The 14,015-nt window shown below is 46.9% G+C and overlaps 1 long non-coding RNA gene and 1 pseudogene across 1 annotated transcript; both read left to right on the top strand.

Moving 5' to 3' along the window:
• Positions 1-9,924: 9,924 nt before the first annotated feature.
• LOC102287642 (H-2 class I histocompatibility antigen, Q9 alpha chain-like) lies at positions 9,925-12,029 on the top strand (annotated as a pseudogene).
• Positions 12,030-12,279: 250 nt separating this feature from the next.
• On the top strand, positions 12,280-13,691 carry LOC138984925 (uncharacterized). The gene is made up of 3 exons (XR_011462176.1): positions 12,280-13,036; positions 13,184-13,230; positions 13,378-13,691. It is a non-coding gene; the product is annotated as an uncharacterized lncRNA (long non-coding RNA).
• Positions 13,692-14,015: the final 324 nt, after the last annotated feature.

Here is a 14,015-nt window from a genome sequence, read left to right as displayed (position 1 = left end):
ATGACAATTCCAAAGAAAACTGAAAAGTAGACACATTTTTTTCCTACTTCTTTTGCAGCTTTTTGAAACTCAGTTTTATGACATAAATCATCTCTTGTTTGGGAGCGACATCTCAATGTCTACATAACATCCCACAGTGCGATGAGCATCTTGGGACAGTTGGGAGTTGGGACTTGGGACACAGTTGCCCTGGGCCTTCTGTTCTCCTTATGAGGGTAGAAGAGGGACCCCTGTGCCAGGGTCACCCCTGGCTCCCTGAGAACTCACACCTCCAACAGCAGGCGTCAAGGCAGACCTGAGCCCTCAGGGTGAGAGTGAACTCACGTAATCCTCGAAGACCACTTCTCACCTTCAGGCGTTCCATCCCAGAGTCAGGGGATCCAGAGGGGTCCACACACAGGAACAAAGACCCAGCCACCTCAGCCCTTGTCATCTCCACCATCTTCTTCACCCTAGAGCCCAAATGAGAGCCCCAAACCTCTGATCCTCTCCACCTTCATCTCCCTGTCAGCTGCCTTGACCCACTGGGACTAACCTCATTATGCCCTTTCCCTGTTTGTCTTAGTCATGACAAGCCCCCAGATAGTCTGGCCTCTCATCTGTGTTAGAGGCTCTGCACAGCTCTATTCTGTCTCCTCTTCCACCCCTCCTCAGCTCCTGAGGGTTTTCACAGCGCCCCAGGAGTCCTCAGACACTGACCAGCAAAATCTCCAACGTCCTCCTTCGGATGTTCCCTTCACCTCACAGCTCTGACAGAAACCTGGGTCTCCTCGAGGACACGGTCCCTCTGAAGTCCTCTGATACTGTTTCCTCATCCATGGACCTTGTACCCCTGTACCTGGGTGTGGGTGGGGTCTTTCTTATGACTCCCTGCAGACCTTTCTCCCACCCCCTTCCCTAACATCCTCCGGTCTGACATCAGGTTAGAGCCCCCACCCTGCTGGTTGTGGGCCTTCCCCATGGACACCCAGCCCGTTCCCCTCATTGCTTCTCTCTCACAGCTCCTGACTCACCATCACTGACTCCGACAATGTTGGCTCCTTGGTCTTGGGTGATTTCAACGTGAGATGTTAGGCTGAACAGTGGCCCTCAGTGAGGTCCATGGCCAAATCCTTGAACCCGTGACACGTTCTGTCTACACAGCTCTGGGTTTTGCAGGATAGGAGGTCTCAGTTCCACTAAGGGGACACTCTTACAAGGGGACACGACAAGGGTCCCATTGAACCATACCCTATGACTGCCACCCGGGAAGCTTGGATTCCATGTGCCGAAGACCAGCAGGTGAGAGGAGGGGTCCTGTCTTCTCTAGGCAGATGTGATTGAGCCTGGTCCTCGGGAGAGACGGAGTTGCTGCTACATAACTGGTGCAGGAGGACTACACGGGGAACTCAGGTGAGAGACTTGGGTGCCTGCTGCTTCTCCCTTGTCCCAGTGAAACTATGAATGTTAGGTGCGGTCACCCAGTCTGAGAAGGGTTTGATTTCCAAGGGTCCAGACGCCTCAGGTAGGAAGGTTTAGGACACAGCCCCCAGGTGAGGCACAAGGGCCCCTGCTCCTGTGCGCTAAGATCCAAGGCAGCATTTATGCAGAGACCCTGCTTCCCAGGGCTGTTCCCAGACAATGACAGGTCGCGACAGTGACCCTAAGGGAGGCTCATTTCCAGGAGACACAGGACTCCTCCTAAGGCCATCTGTGGCTTGGGGACTCTTCTATGGCCTTGCTCAACTTCACTTCCATTGCCTAGGGGTCTAGAATAGTCCAATGAACCTTCTCTCCTGTCCGCCTCTAGGGGTCAGATTGCATCTTAGTCCTGCAGGCTCTCCCAATGTTTTCTGCCTGCCTCACATTCTCTGACAAGTGTTTCCCCTAAAAAAACACTGGTGAGTTTAGTCTCAACTTGGCAACTGTTTCTTGGAGGACAGGGACTAACAAGATCATTTTCATTTGTGCACCAATAACCTATTATTTATTTCAGCTTATAAAATCTTTCTCTTTATCCAGCTTCTCCGACCAACATCTGCTTCATTTCGCTTGTCTTTTTAGTATCCAAGTTATATTTGTTGCTTTAAGACACTAAGTTTTAGGATAATTTTCTGTTCAATAAAGCTAAGTAATAAAGCTCTCTTAAGTCTTTATTATTCTATGGATATTGTCTAAATCTATTTCCTTGCATTTTAAAAATGCTATTTATACTTAATATCGGAGAAGGCAATGGCACTTCACTCCAGTACTCTTGCCTGGAAAATCCCATGGACGGAGGAGCCTGGTAGGCTGCAGTCTCATGGGGTCGCAAAGAGTCGGATACAACTGAGCGACTTCCCTTTCCCTTTTCACTTTCATGCATTGGAGAAGGAAATGGCAACCCACTCCAGTGTCCTTGCCTGGAGAATCCCAGGGACAGGGCCTGGGGGAGCCTGGTGGGCTGTCGGACATGACTGGGGTAGCAGCAGCAGCAGAGCATTCGGCAACCCACTCCAGTGTTCTTGCCTGGAGAACAGGGATGGGGAGCCTGGTGGGCTGCGACTTAGTGACTTAGCAGCAGCAGCAGCAGCATACTTAATATTTCTAATTACTCTTCTCTTGTTCTGTCTTTTACTAATTTGGACTTTTCTCTTTCTTCTCCTCCTCCTCAGCTTTCTTCCTCCTTCCTTTCTTTCTTTTTAATTTGAGGACTCCAAATATATAAATTAATACTATATGGTTGTGCTAAAAGGAAGCATTCTCAGGACACATATGCTGAAAGTGTGATGCCATTTATATACACATTCCTTTTTTCTTTTTTTTTTTAAATAATTTGATTTATTTATTGGCTGTGCTGGGTCTTTGTTGCTGCACAGGCTTTTCTCTAGTTGCAGTAATCATGGGCTATTCTCTAGTTGCGGTGCACAGGTTTCTCATCTCAATGGCTTCTCTTGTAGGGCACAGGCTCTAGGGCGCTCAGGCTTCAGTAGTTGTGGCATGTGGGTTCAGTAGTTGCGGTTCCTGGGCTCTAGAGAACAGGCTCAATAGTTGTGGTGCATGGGCTTAGTTGCTCCACATGTGTGATCTTCCCAGACCAGGAATTAAACCCGTGTCTCCTGACTGGCAAGAGGATTCTTTACCACTGAACCACCAGAGGAGCGCCGACACATTCTTTTTCAATTAACACCACATTGCAATTCAACTATACTTCAATAAAAATAAAATTTAAAAGTATAATACCAGATATATGGAATAAAACTAGAAGAAATGAAGTTTTTGTTAGAGTTTGAAAAACATGCCAGGGTGATCTGCACTGCAAGTGAGTTTCAACACAGGAAGTGGGTTTTACCTCTTGCTTTCTGTCTTTCTGCTGAAAACAGCTTCCTCTGGAACAACCACACAAACAACATGAACACTTACACAGCCCTAGTGAAAATTTAAATTGATAGTAGAACTTTGGAAATAAAATTAGCCTTGTCTAGAGCGACTTCACTTTCACTTTTCACTTTCATGCATTGGAGGAGGAAATGGCAACCCACTCCAGTGTCCTTGCCTGGAGAATCCCAGGGACGGGGGAGCCTGGTGGGCTGCCGTCTATGGGGTCGCACAGGGTTGGACACGACTGAAGCGACTTAGCAGCAGCAGCAGCAGAATGGTTACAGTACATATATCATATAATCCAACAGTCTTACTCCTGATCATTCACTCTGGGGGGCTGCTTGCCTATGTGTCCCAGGAGACATGTACACTAATGTTTATGACAAAAATTGAAACGCCATATGTTCACCCAAAGGAAAATAACTGTGGTACAATCACGAACTATAAAGCTTTTCCAGCAGTAAAGTGAGTGAATCTTTCTATCACTTATCAGATAACTCACCTACCCATAACACTTAGTCATGGAAGAATACAAGCTGTATGTGTTCACTGAACAGGAAGGTCAAAAACAGGCCGAACTAAATAACATTTGGTTTGGGGGTATATGCACTTACTGTAAAATCATTAGAGAAACTCAGAGGAACAGTAAACACAAATTTCAGGATAGAGGTTATATATGGGAGATGGGATTGAGAGGTGGCTCATGGTAGCTTCTTAGTCTCTGATTCTTTTTTTTTTTTTGGCTGCATTGCATGGCATGCAGGATCTTAGTGCCCCAACTAGGGATAGAACCCATGGTTGCTGTGGTCGAAGTGTGGAGTTTTAACCACCGAACCATCAGACAAGTCTCCTTAGCTTCACATCTTATCTCAGAGGTGGGTTCCGAGGAGTATCAGAACTCCTTAAACTGGTATTTTTGAAACTGGAGTTTGTGAACCATTCCAGATTAATTTTTTTTTTCAATGAAAGGGAAAATTACATACCAAAGTTTAAGGATCCTTAGTAAGACCTACTCAAAGTAGAACTAACCCATAGCCAAATGTTGTGAACCGTATTCGAGAGAGAGAATCCAGGATGCCACAGAAATATCTTTGTCTAGGCCGTTTGCTCTTTTGTTCACTGGCATCTCTGTCAGTTTTCTGCTGCACAATGTTTAATCTGATGCTTAAGGTCTTGTGATGGCTTAGACACGTCACTTACATTAACTTTCACATTCACCTGGCTTAAATACATTTATGGAACCAAAAAGTGCATTTTGCTCAGTGTAAATTAAGATGGAAAAATATAAAGGAATATCATCTTTGATAATATTACCTGATGATATTTCATTTTAACTAGAAAAATAAGAATCTCATGGGAGGGAAATGGGAGGAAAGTTTAGGAGGGTGGGACACGGGTGTACCTATGGCTATTTCTTATTGATGTATAATAAAAAAACCCCACAAAATACTGTAAAGCAATTATCCTTCAATTGAAAGGAAAGAAAAAAAAAAAAAGAATCTCTTATTTTAGTCTCCCTCCCCACTCCGAGCTTAGTATCATGACAACAGTTTTGATGTGACTCATTAGACAGGAATGGCTAATTTTGATCTAGGAACAAAGTTTTACCTGGATCAGAATTGTCCCTTGGACTTCAAGGAGATCAAACCAGTCCATCCTAAAGGAGATCAGTCCTGGGTGTTCATAGGAAGGACTGATGTTGAAGCTGAAACTCCAATACTTTGGCCACCTGATGCAAAGAGCTGACTCATTTGAAAAGACCCTGATGCTGGGAAAGATTGAGGGCAGGAGGAGAAGGGGACAACAGAGGATGAGATGGTTGGATGGCATCACCGACTCGATGGACATGGGTTTGGGTAGACTCCGGGAGTTGGTGATGGACAGGGAGGCCTGGTGTGCTGCAGTTCATGGGGTTGCAAAGAGTCGGACACAACTGAGTGGCTGAACTGAACTGAACTCAATTATCCATAGCTACCTAATCATTTACATATAGCTACTATATGTTTTCAGTGTATAGAATTTGCAGGGAAATCTTAGAGACCTTGGGGTATCTCACTTCTCTGTCTCAAACTTTTATTAGTAGTAATAGTGTTAGTCACTCAGTTGTGTCCGATTTTTTGCAATCCCAAGGACTATAATCTGCCAGGCTCCTCTATCCATGGAATTCTCCAGGCAAGAATACTGGAGTGCATTGCCATTCCCTTCTCCAGAGGAACTTCCCAACCCAGGGTTTGAACCCTGGTCTCCTGCATTGCAGGCTTTATCATTTGAGCTACAGGGAAGACCTGCAAACTTTTATTATTACGTTCCAAAAAGAAGTTTGAAGCACTCAAGAATAATTGACTAAAGGAAGCATTTGATTTACAAAATCCTGAGAGAATATTTAATTTTGATTTTAACATGTGGGTAAATTCTTTTATATTCCTCCCTTCCAGAAGTGGAGCTTCATTTTCTGCTCTTGAGTTTGGGTTGGACTTACTGATTCACTTAAAATCTTTTATTTGTTTGGCTGCACCAGGTCTCAGTTGCAGCATGTGGGATCTAGTTTCCTGACCAAGGTTCCAACCTGGGCACCCTGCATTAGGAGCATGGAGTCTTTGCCACTGGACAACCAGGAAGCCCCAGTGATTCACTTGTAACTGAGAGAGCAAGCTGACGTAATGGCGTGTGACTCTGGGCCTATGATATCAAACACAATGCAGCTTCCATCTTGGCTGCCCTCTCTCAGATCACTTGCTCTGGCGGAAGATTGCTGCCTAGTCATTAGCTGCTTTAAGGAAAGTTAGTATGGCTTGGAACTGAGGCCTCCCAGGACGATCCAGGAGGGAAATGAGGCCTCTTCCAACAGCCATGTGGGTGACCATGTTTAATGTGAATTTCTTGCCCCAGTTAAGCCTTTGGATGATGCAGCCTTGGCTGACAGCTTCATCGAAACTTATGAGAGGCCCTAACCAGAATTCAAGTAAACCTCTCCTGAAATTCTGATTCTGGAAAACTGTGGAACATAATAATTATTTGATTTTGAAATTCTCAGCAGTATACAGTTATTACAGCATCCAAAGAAAATAATGGATTATTGCATTTTATTTTTGATCTGTTGTAAATTAACAATAGGATGTCAAACATAGGGCTTCCCTGGTGTATCAGATGGTAGAGAATTTGCCTGCAATTCGGGAGATGTGGGTTCGATCCCTGGGTCAGGAAGATCCCCTGGAGAAGGAAATGGCAACCCAGTCCAGTATTCTTGCTTCGAGAATTTCATGGACAGAGGAGACTGGTGGGGTCACAAAGAGTTGGACACAACTGAGCGACTAACACTTTCTATTAAACATACCATTTGGTTTTAAAATTTAAGGAGAATCCCCATGGTTAAATGGACAGAAAGCATGTTATTACTATTTACAAAATTTTATTTATTTGAATTTCCATTACCAACTGTAACCCAATTAAACCCAAAGGAAGAACAAGGCTATATTAGGCAGATTCTAAGACAGCCGGCAATAACCAACTGCTCATTATTCACATTCTCCCAGTTGTTTAATCAAACACTAATGCAAGTGGTACTGTGAAGGATTTTTTTCATATGTAATTAGGTTCATATCAGTTGAGTTTACAACAGGGGATGATCATGGGTAATCCAGACCTGATCAAGTGAACTCTTAACCAGACTAGGTTATTACTGAACAAACAGTGAAAGGGATGCAGTGTGAGGGAGGGCTTGAAATGGAGGGGCCCACATAGCAAGGCATGCTGGTGGCCAGAGGCGCTGAGAGCAGCATTCTACCGACCTCAAGAAAGGAAGTGGGGACCTCAGTGCTACAACTATAAGAAGTAAAATTCTGCAGAGAGTTCTGCATGAGCTTGGAGGAGGACCTTAAGCTCTAGTTGCAAACACAACTTCACGAAATGCTGAACAGAGACCCTCTCCATACTGCACCTGGACTTCTGATCCACAGAACTGGGAGCATTGAAATGGCTCTTGTTAGAGCAACTACATTTGTGGTAACATTTTATGCAGCAATAGAAAACTAATGCACAGGCTCAACTGTGTCAACATATAAAACATTTTCTCCACTGGAATGAATTTATGAACTCTCACATATACTAGTTGAACAACATAAAACCTTTCCTAATTTTTCTACTTTAAAAAATTTTCTGATTTGTATATGATGCCATCAGACTTTAATACAATCAGGTTTGTTTATTTCATTTGTTCAACAATCATTAATTTAGTGCTCACTATGTATCAAACATAGCTTTATATGCTGGAGGTACAGCTTTAACCAAAACAGCTTTAACACAAAGCCCCTGTGCTCATGTGCCTTACATTCTAGAAGCTTTCCAAGAGTGAGATGGAGCCACTGGAATATTAAAAAATGTCTGAAATGACACTCCTGACCACTGTGGGGGGAATAGTCCATGGTGAGGTGAGGTGGTGGCTCTTGTGCCACAATTCAGGGATGAGAAGTAGGTGGAGACTAAGGGGAGAAGAGGGCCTGAGGGATGAGAGAGACAGAGAGAAGGGCTAGAGAAGCAAGAGGTGTGGAGAAGAAGCAGATGTAAAGCATTCTAAAGCAGCGACACTCTCAGGTTTAAATATGATGTTACATTGATTTGCTTAACAGGTATTCTTTGCATCTTGTATTTGCTCTGTTTTGTGAGGCTGCCTAAAAACCAGATGTCTCCTTATGACAATCAGGTTAAAGAAAATAATACCAAGTGCCCAATAAAATGTGCACATCGCTTAGGTGTGGATCACAAACATAGACGATGCAGGAGTGTTTGTGAAGGACACTTTGATTGCACTGAACACTTGCAACTTTGAGGGGATTAAAGTTTGTACACTCTGGTTGAAATATAATGTGTTAATAATATTTCTTATTTTCTGTATTCTTGATGCTCTGCCATTTGTGGTCTGGATAACTGGGGAGAGACTTGCGCTCTAGAGCTGACCAATTCTTAGAGACAGCAAAGGGCTTGCCCAGGAGCAACCTTTTCTTTGCAAACTAGACAATCCAGAGTCCGTATCTGGAACCACCTCTTCTATAGCAGAGCCTGGCAGGCTATAGTCTATGGGGTCGCAAAGAGTTGGACATGACTGAGCACGAACACACACACATACACACTTCTATCAGGTCTTACATTCCAGGAAGCAATATTCCTCTGCTCTCATTATCCAGGGCCAGGTACCAGGCACCTAGAGACAGGTCCTGTCTCCCAGAACCTGCCAATGACCTTATTCAAACCAGCCAATCCTAAAATGTTTCTCCAGCCCTCCTTTGCTTTCCCTCAGCCCTGAGGAAAATGCCATGAAAGTTCTGAGCCATGCTTTCTCCCTCTCCTTGACCTTCTGGCCAACCTTGGTGCTTCCCCTGTGGACCTGTGTGGTGTGCCATGCCCTGTCCACTCTGAAAGTGTAATTAGTAAAAATCTTCTTTCAATGGTTTAGCCTCTCCTGTCATCACCTAGTCATTGTAGTAAATTACTGCCTAGGCACAGGTCTTCTGCAGGAAGAGACTGTGCTTCCATGGGCTTTTCTGTATTGACCATGTGCTGAGACTCTGACAGGAAAACTCGGGGCTATGGAATAAAGGTAATTTTAAAGTATAAAAGCCTGGAGCCACAGTTTGGGAGAGTGAAGTTTTGAACTTTGGTTATTGCAGAGGTGTTTAGACACATTCACACGGGAAGGGTAAAATCATTACTTTTACAGACTAGATGCTCAGTCATCCAGGGGACATCAGGATTATGGTTAACAAGCAAACAGTAAGCTGGTTTCCTGTTTGAAATAGGAATCTCTACATACACAACTGCCCCCAGTTTAATGAGCATACCATTGTTTCTTCACCAGCTTTCCTAAGACCAGGTTGCTCTCTGGCACCCTATTCCTTGGAAGTTTGTTTTTCCTAGGAGCGTGCCCAAGGGATGAGTGAATAGGGATGCAAGTCAGGGAGAGGGAACTGGGGAAGGGAAGACAAAGGGGCTGAGCCCAGCCTGGGGGTTTCTCCTTGGTTTTCTCAAACAGTCCCAGCGCCAGGAGACTGTTTGACAAAGTGCTCTTGGTGCAGCCTCGAGAAGAGGGGCAGGGTACAAAGTCCCAGGTGCCCTGGGTGTGGCGCTCAAGGTCTCAGGTTCTAGGGGCGGGGGTTGGCGTCTGGGACACGGAAGCTAAGCACTGGGGATTCCCCAGCACTTCCCCACAGTTTCACTTCTCTCTGAAACTGTGTCAGGTCCTTCTTCCTGGACACCTATGATGCTACTCCTGGTCTCGGTCTATTGGTTTCTAGGGAAGCCAATCAGCGCCACCGCGGTTCCCTGTTATGAAGTTCTCAGACTGGTTCGAGCTCACATTCGCCCCAAAATCCCAAGCATGTGGGTCACCGAGCTGCGAACCCTCCTCCTGCTGCTCTCGGGTCCCTGGCTCTGACCAAGACCTGGGCGGGTGAGTGCGGGGTCGAGACGAAATAGCCTCTGCAGGAGAAGCCAGGGGACCGCCTGTCTGGGGCGAGGACAGCCGCGGAAGACGCGTTTCTATGGCCCCGAGACCAGACCCACTACCTCGCCCCCGTCCCGTCCTGACCCTCCCCTGTCCCTTCCGAGCCTCCAGCCCTCTCCTCTCACCACTCGACTCTCCCACCGGCCCTCTTCCGTCTCTCATGCCCGCTCGTCCCCTTATCCCCTACAGGTCACATTCACCTCGGACATGGGGACCCGCGCCCGAAGGAGCGTCGGCCCGGGTGGCAACCCCTCCCGGTCCCAGGGGTCCACTCCTTGAGGTACTTCCATATTTTGGTATCGCGTCCTGGCCTCGGGAAGGACCTTTATCAATCTGTCGGTTACTTGGACGACACGCAGTTCGTAAGATACAACAGCGACACCGCGAATCCGAGGATGGAGCCTCGGGCGCCGTGGATGGAGCAGGAGGGGCCGCAGTACTGGGACCGGCAAACCAAGATAGCCAGAGAACATTCGCAGGCTTAGAGTCGAACCTGCAGGTCATAGTTGGCAACCACAACCACAGCTAGTTGGGTGAGTCTCAAGCCCTGCATTCCCCTACGATGAGCCGGGGTCCCCTGAGTTCCCGGGTCTGAGGTTTCGCCCCCGAGGTCAGGAGATCCTCCGACCTCTCTTCGGTCTGGGAAGAGCGCAGTAGGAACTAGGATTCACAGGGATTGCGTTTTCAATTTAGGAGAAAAACGGGCTCTGAGCAATCACCGCCCGGGGGTCTGGAGCAGGAGGAAAGCTAGGTTGAGCACTGGGCGGGGCTAAGTGGGCAGTGCTAACCGCGGGGACGGGGCAGAATCGCACAGCTTCCTTCGACTTGTCTGGCTGCGATGTCGGGCCGGAAGGCTGCATCGTCCGAGGGTACGAGCACTTCGCCTACGACGGCGCGGGTTACATCACGCTGAACGAGGACATGCGCTCCTGGTCCGCGGCGGGCACGGTGGACAGATCATCCGGCGCAAGTGGGAGGTGGAGGGAGCAGCCGAACAGTACGGGGCATACGTGGAGACCGAGTGCGTGGACTGGCTCCGCAAATACCTGGAGAAGGGGAAGGAGACGCTGTGCTGCGCGCAGGTACCAGGGGCCCCGGGCCCTCCCAGATCTCACCTCAGGTTGGGGCTGTACCTCCAACTAGCCCAACCTTAAGGGCAGAAGCAAGGCTTGACACTAGCATTCTTCCCCCTCTCCTCCACCACTTGGATCCTTAGAGTAAGGCTTAAAGATTCTTAGTGTTTGAAATGCCACTTCTGACCACTGTGGAGAGAATAGTCTATGGCTGGCAGGTGAGGTGGTGGTTCTTGTGCGACAGTTCAGGGATGAGAAGTTGGTGGAGACTAAGGGGGATGAGGGATGTGAGAAACAGAGAGAAGGGCTAGAGAAGCAAGAGGTGTGGAAAAGAAGCAGATGCAAAGAATTCTAAAGCAGTGACACTCTCAGGTTTACATACGTTGTTACATTCATTTGCTTAACAGGTATTCTTTGCATCTTGTTTTTGCTGTGTTCTGTGAGGCTGCTTAAAAACCAAATGTCCTTCTCAGGACAATTAAAGGATTCTGTCTCTCTGGATGTGGAGGTCTCTGAAATAATTTATTAGCAGATTTCTTTGACTTTGGCCTAAGTCTTAGTGCTTTACTCTCTCACCTTTTTCTGTGCCCCATGCCTTCTTCACTGGCCACCTGAGCTCCAGATTTTTTGAATCAACTCAGTCTTCACCTAGGTCAGGACCAGAAGTCTGTATTGTCTCACTCAGAGACCTGGAGCCTCCTACCCTGGGCTGTTTTATCCTGTTTCTAGAACTTCTCAAAGCATAAGAAGTTTTCCCATATCCTGGGGTCCAGGCTCATGTCTTTTGTACTCTCACCTCTCACACCATTTATTCCCTCCATTCTCAGAATGGTCACAGAAGTGCCCCTTCATGTGGGCTGTTAGAATTAATACAAAGTTCCTAAATTTTCTCACCTTTTTCCTCAGTTCCTCCGAAGACCCATGTGACCTGACACCCCATCTCTGACCGTGAGGTCACCCTAAGGTGCTGGGCCCTGGGCTTCTACCGGGCGGAGATCTCACTGACCTGGCAGCGTGACGGGGAGGACCAGACCCAGGACATGGAGGTTGTGGAGACCAGGGCTTCAGGGGATGCATCTGCCATGTGCAGCATGAGGGGCTTCAGAAGCCCCTCACCCTGAGATGGGTAAGGAGGGGGATGGGGCTGGAGTGTCCTCTCAGATAAAGCAGGAGCCCTTCAGGAGTCAGTTCAGCAAGTTCAGGGCTCAAGCCTGAGGTCAGGGCCCTTCCCTTGCCTCCACAGAACCTCCTCAGACCCCCTTCCTCACCATGGGCATCATTGTTGGCCTGGTTCTCCTCGTGTTGGCAGTGGTGGCTGGAGCTGTGATCTGGAGGAGAAACGCTCAGGTAGGGAGAGGAGTGAAATCTGAGTTTTCTTGTGCCCCCAGGGTTTCAAGACAGAAAATGTCCAGTCTCTTGCCTCAGTGCTGGGAGGCACCATCTACATACACGCACTTACCCAGTCTGAGGCCCTGTTTCTAACACTCTTTTTTTAAAATAATTTTATTTATTTATTTATGGCTGCGTTGGGTCTTTGTTACTGTGCAGGTTTTCTCTAGTTGCAGTGAGCCGGGAGCTACTCTAGTGGTTGTGCGCAGGCTTCTCATTGCAATGGCTTCTTTTGTTGTGGAGCACTGGCTCTAGGGGGTGTGGGCTCAGTGGTTGCAGCTCCCGGGTTCCAGAACACAGGCTCAAGAGTTGTGGCTCAGGGACTTGGTTGCTTCACAGCATTTGGAATCTTCCTGGACCAGGGATCGAATCTGTGTCTCTTGCATTAGCAGGCGAATTCTTTATCACTGAGCCACCAGGGAAGCCCTCTAACACTCTTTTGAAAGGCATGTGTGTAAAAGAGGATTACCTTCTCACTTTGATGATTCCCGTAATGGGGATCTGATTTCTAGCAGCTAAGTATAGACATCTAGAAGGGGAGTGGTACAGTTCCCATAAACCCTCTTTCCTCATGTTTCTCAATCCTGCCCTGGATCTGCATTCACGGTTCTGGAAACTTCCCTGGGATTCAGGACTAAGGGATTCCTATAGAACCTCAAGGCTCTGCCTCCCCCCAGGCCTCTCACATGATGTCTTTTACCCACAGATGGAGATGGAGGGAGCTATACTCAAACTGCAAGTAAGTATGGACAGGTGTGTGTCTGGGTGAACCCTGAGACTCTTGAGATAGTGTAGATGGGAACCCCCTGGAGGGGTTCACCCACCCTGTATTGTCTCCTTTAGTCTTAACTCCTGTGGGCTCTGACCAAGTTCTGTTCTATCCCAGGAGAAGATAGGATCTGAGGCCCTAATGTATCTCTCATGCTCCTAAAGGTGAGACTCTGGAGGGCCTGAAGTGGGAGAGGGGTTGGGTTATGGGGATGCTCTGGATTTGAACATTTTGAGTAGTGGAAATTTGTTCAGAATGTCCCCACCTATGATGACTGACCTGAATTTATTCTTGATTATTTTCTTCTATAGTGTGAAACTGATGGCTTGTGTGGAACTGAGTGAAGAAAGTTGTGTTCACGCCCCCACTCTATGACTTCAGAACCCAGACTTCTCTTTTTGTAGAGATGTCTGAATGTGTCTGTGTTCCTGTAATGTAATGTGAGAAAGTGGGGAGGCTGACCCACCCCTGCCCACAATGGCCTCCATTTCTTCCCCCCACCATTGTGTAATGGTATCATAGGTGTTTGTGTATCATCGTATTGTTTATTTACATATGTGCAGTTCTTTGTTGTATATCAGTGCTACCTCAATAAACCTGTGTAAAAAATATCATTTTGAAAACATATTTTGAAAGTGGCTGAGTGGTTCCTAATTTAGCCATTGCCTTTTGAGATCATATGTTAGATTGACAAAGTCTTTGTAATTTTTATGTATTTTATTTATTTTATTTTTATATATATTTTATTTTATTTTTAACTTTACAATATTGTATTGGTTTTGCCATATATCAACATGAATCCACCACAGGTATACACGTGTTCCCATCCTGAACCCTCCTCCCTCCTCCCTCCCCGTACCATCCCTCTGGGTCGTCCCAGTGCACCAGCCCCAAGCATCCAGTATCGTGCATCGAACCTGGACTGGCAACTCGTTTCGTATGATATTAT

Source organism: Bos mutus, chromosome 23 (genome assembly GCF_027580195.1).
Source record: "Bos mutus isolate GX-2022 chromosome 23, NWIPB_WYAK_1.1, whole genome shotgun sequence".
NCBI lineage: Eukaryota > Metazoa > Chordata > Mammalia > Artiodactyla > Bovidae > Bos > Bos mutus.
Note: the sequence above shows the minus strand (reverse complement) of the source record. Positions and strands in the feature narration are given on the sequence as shown.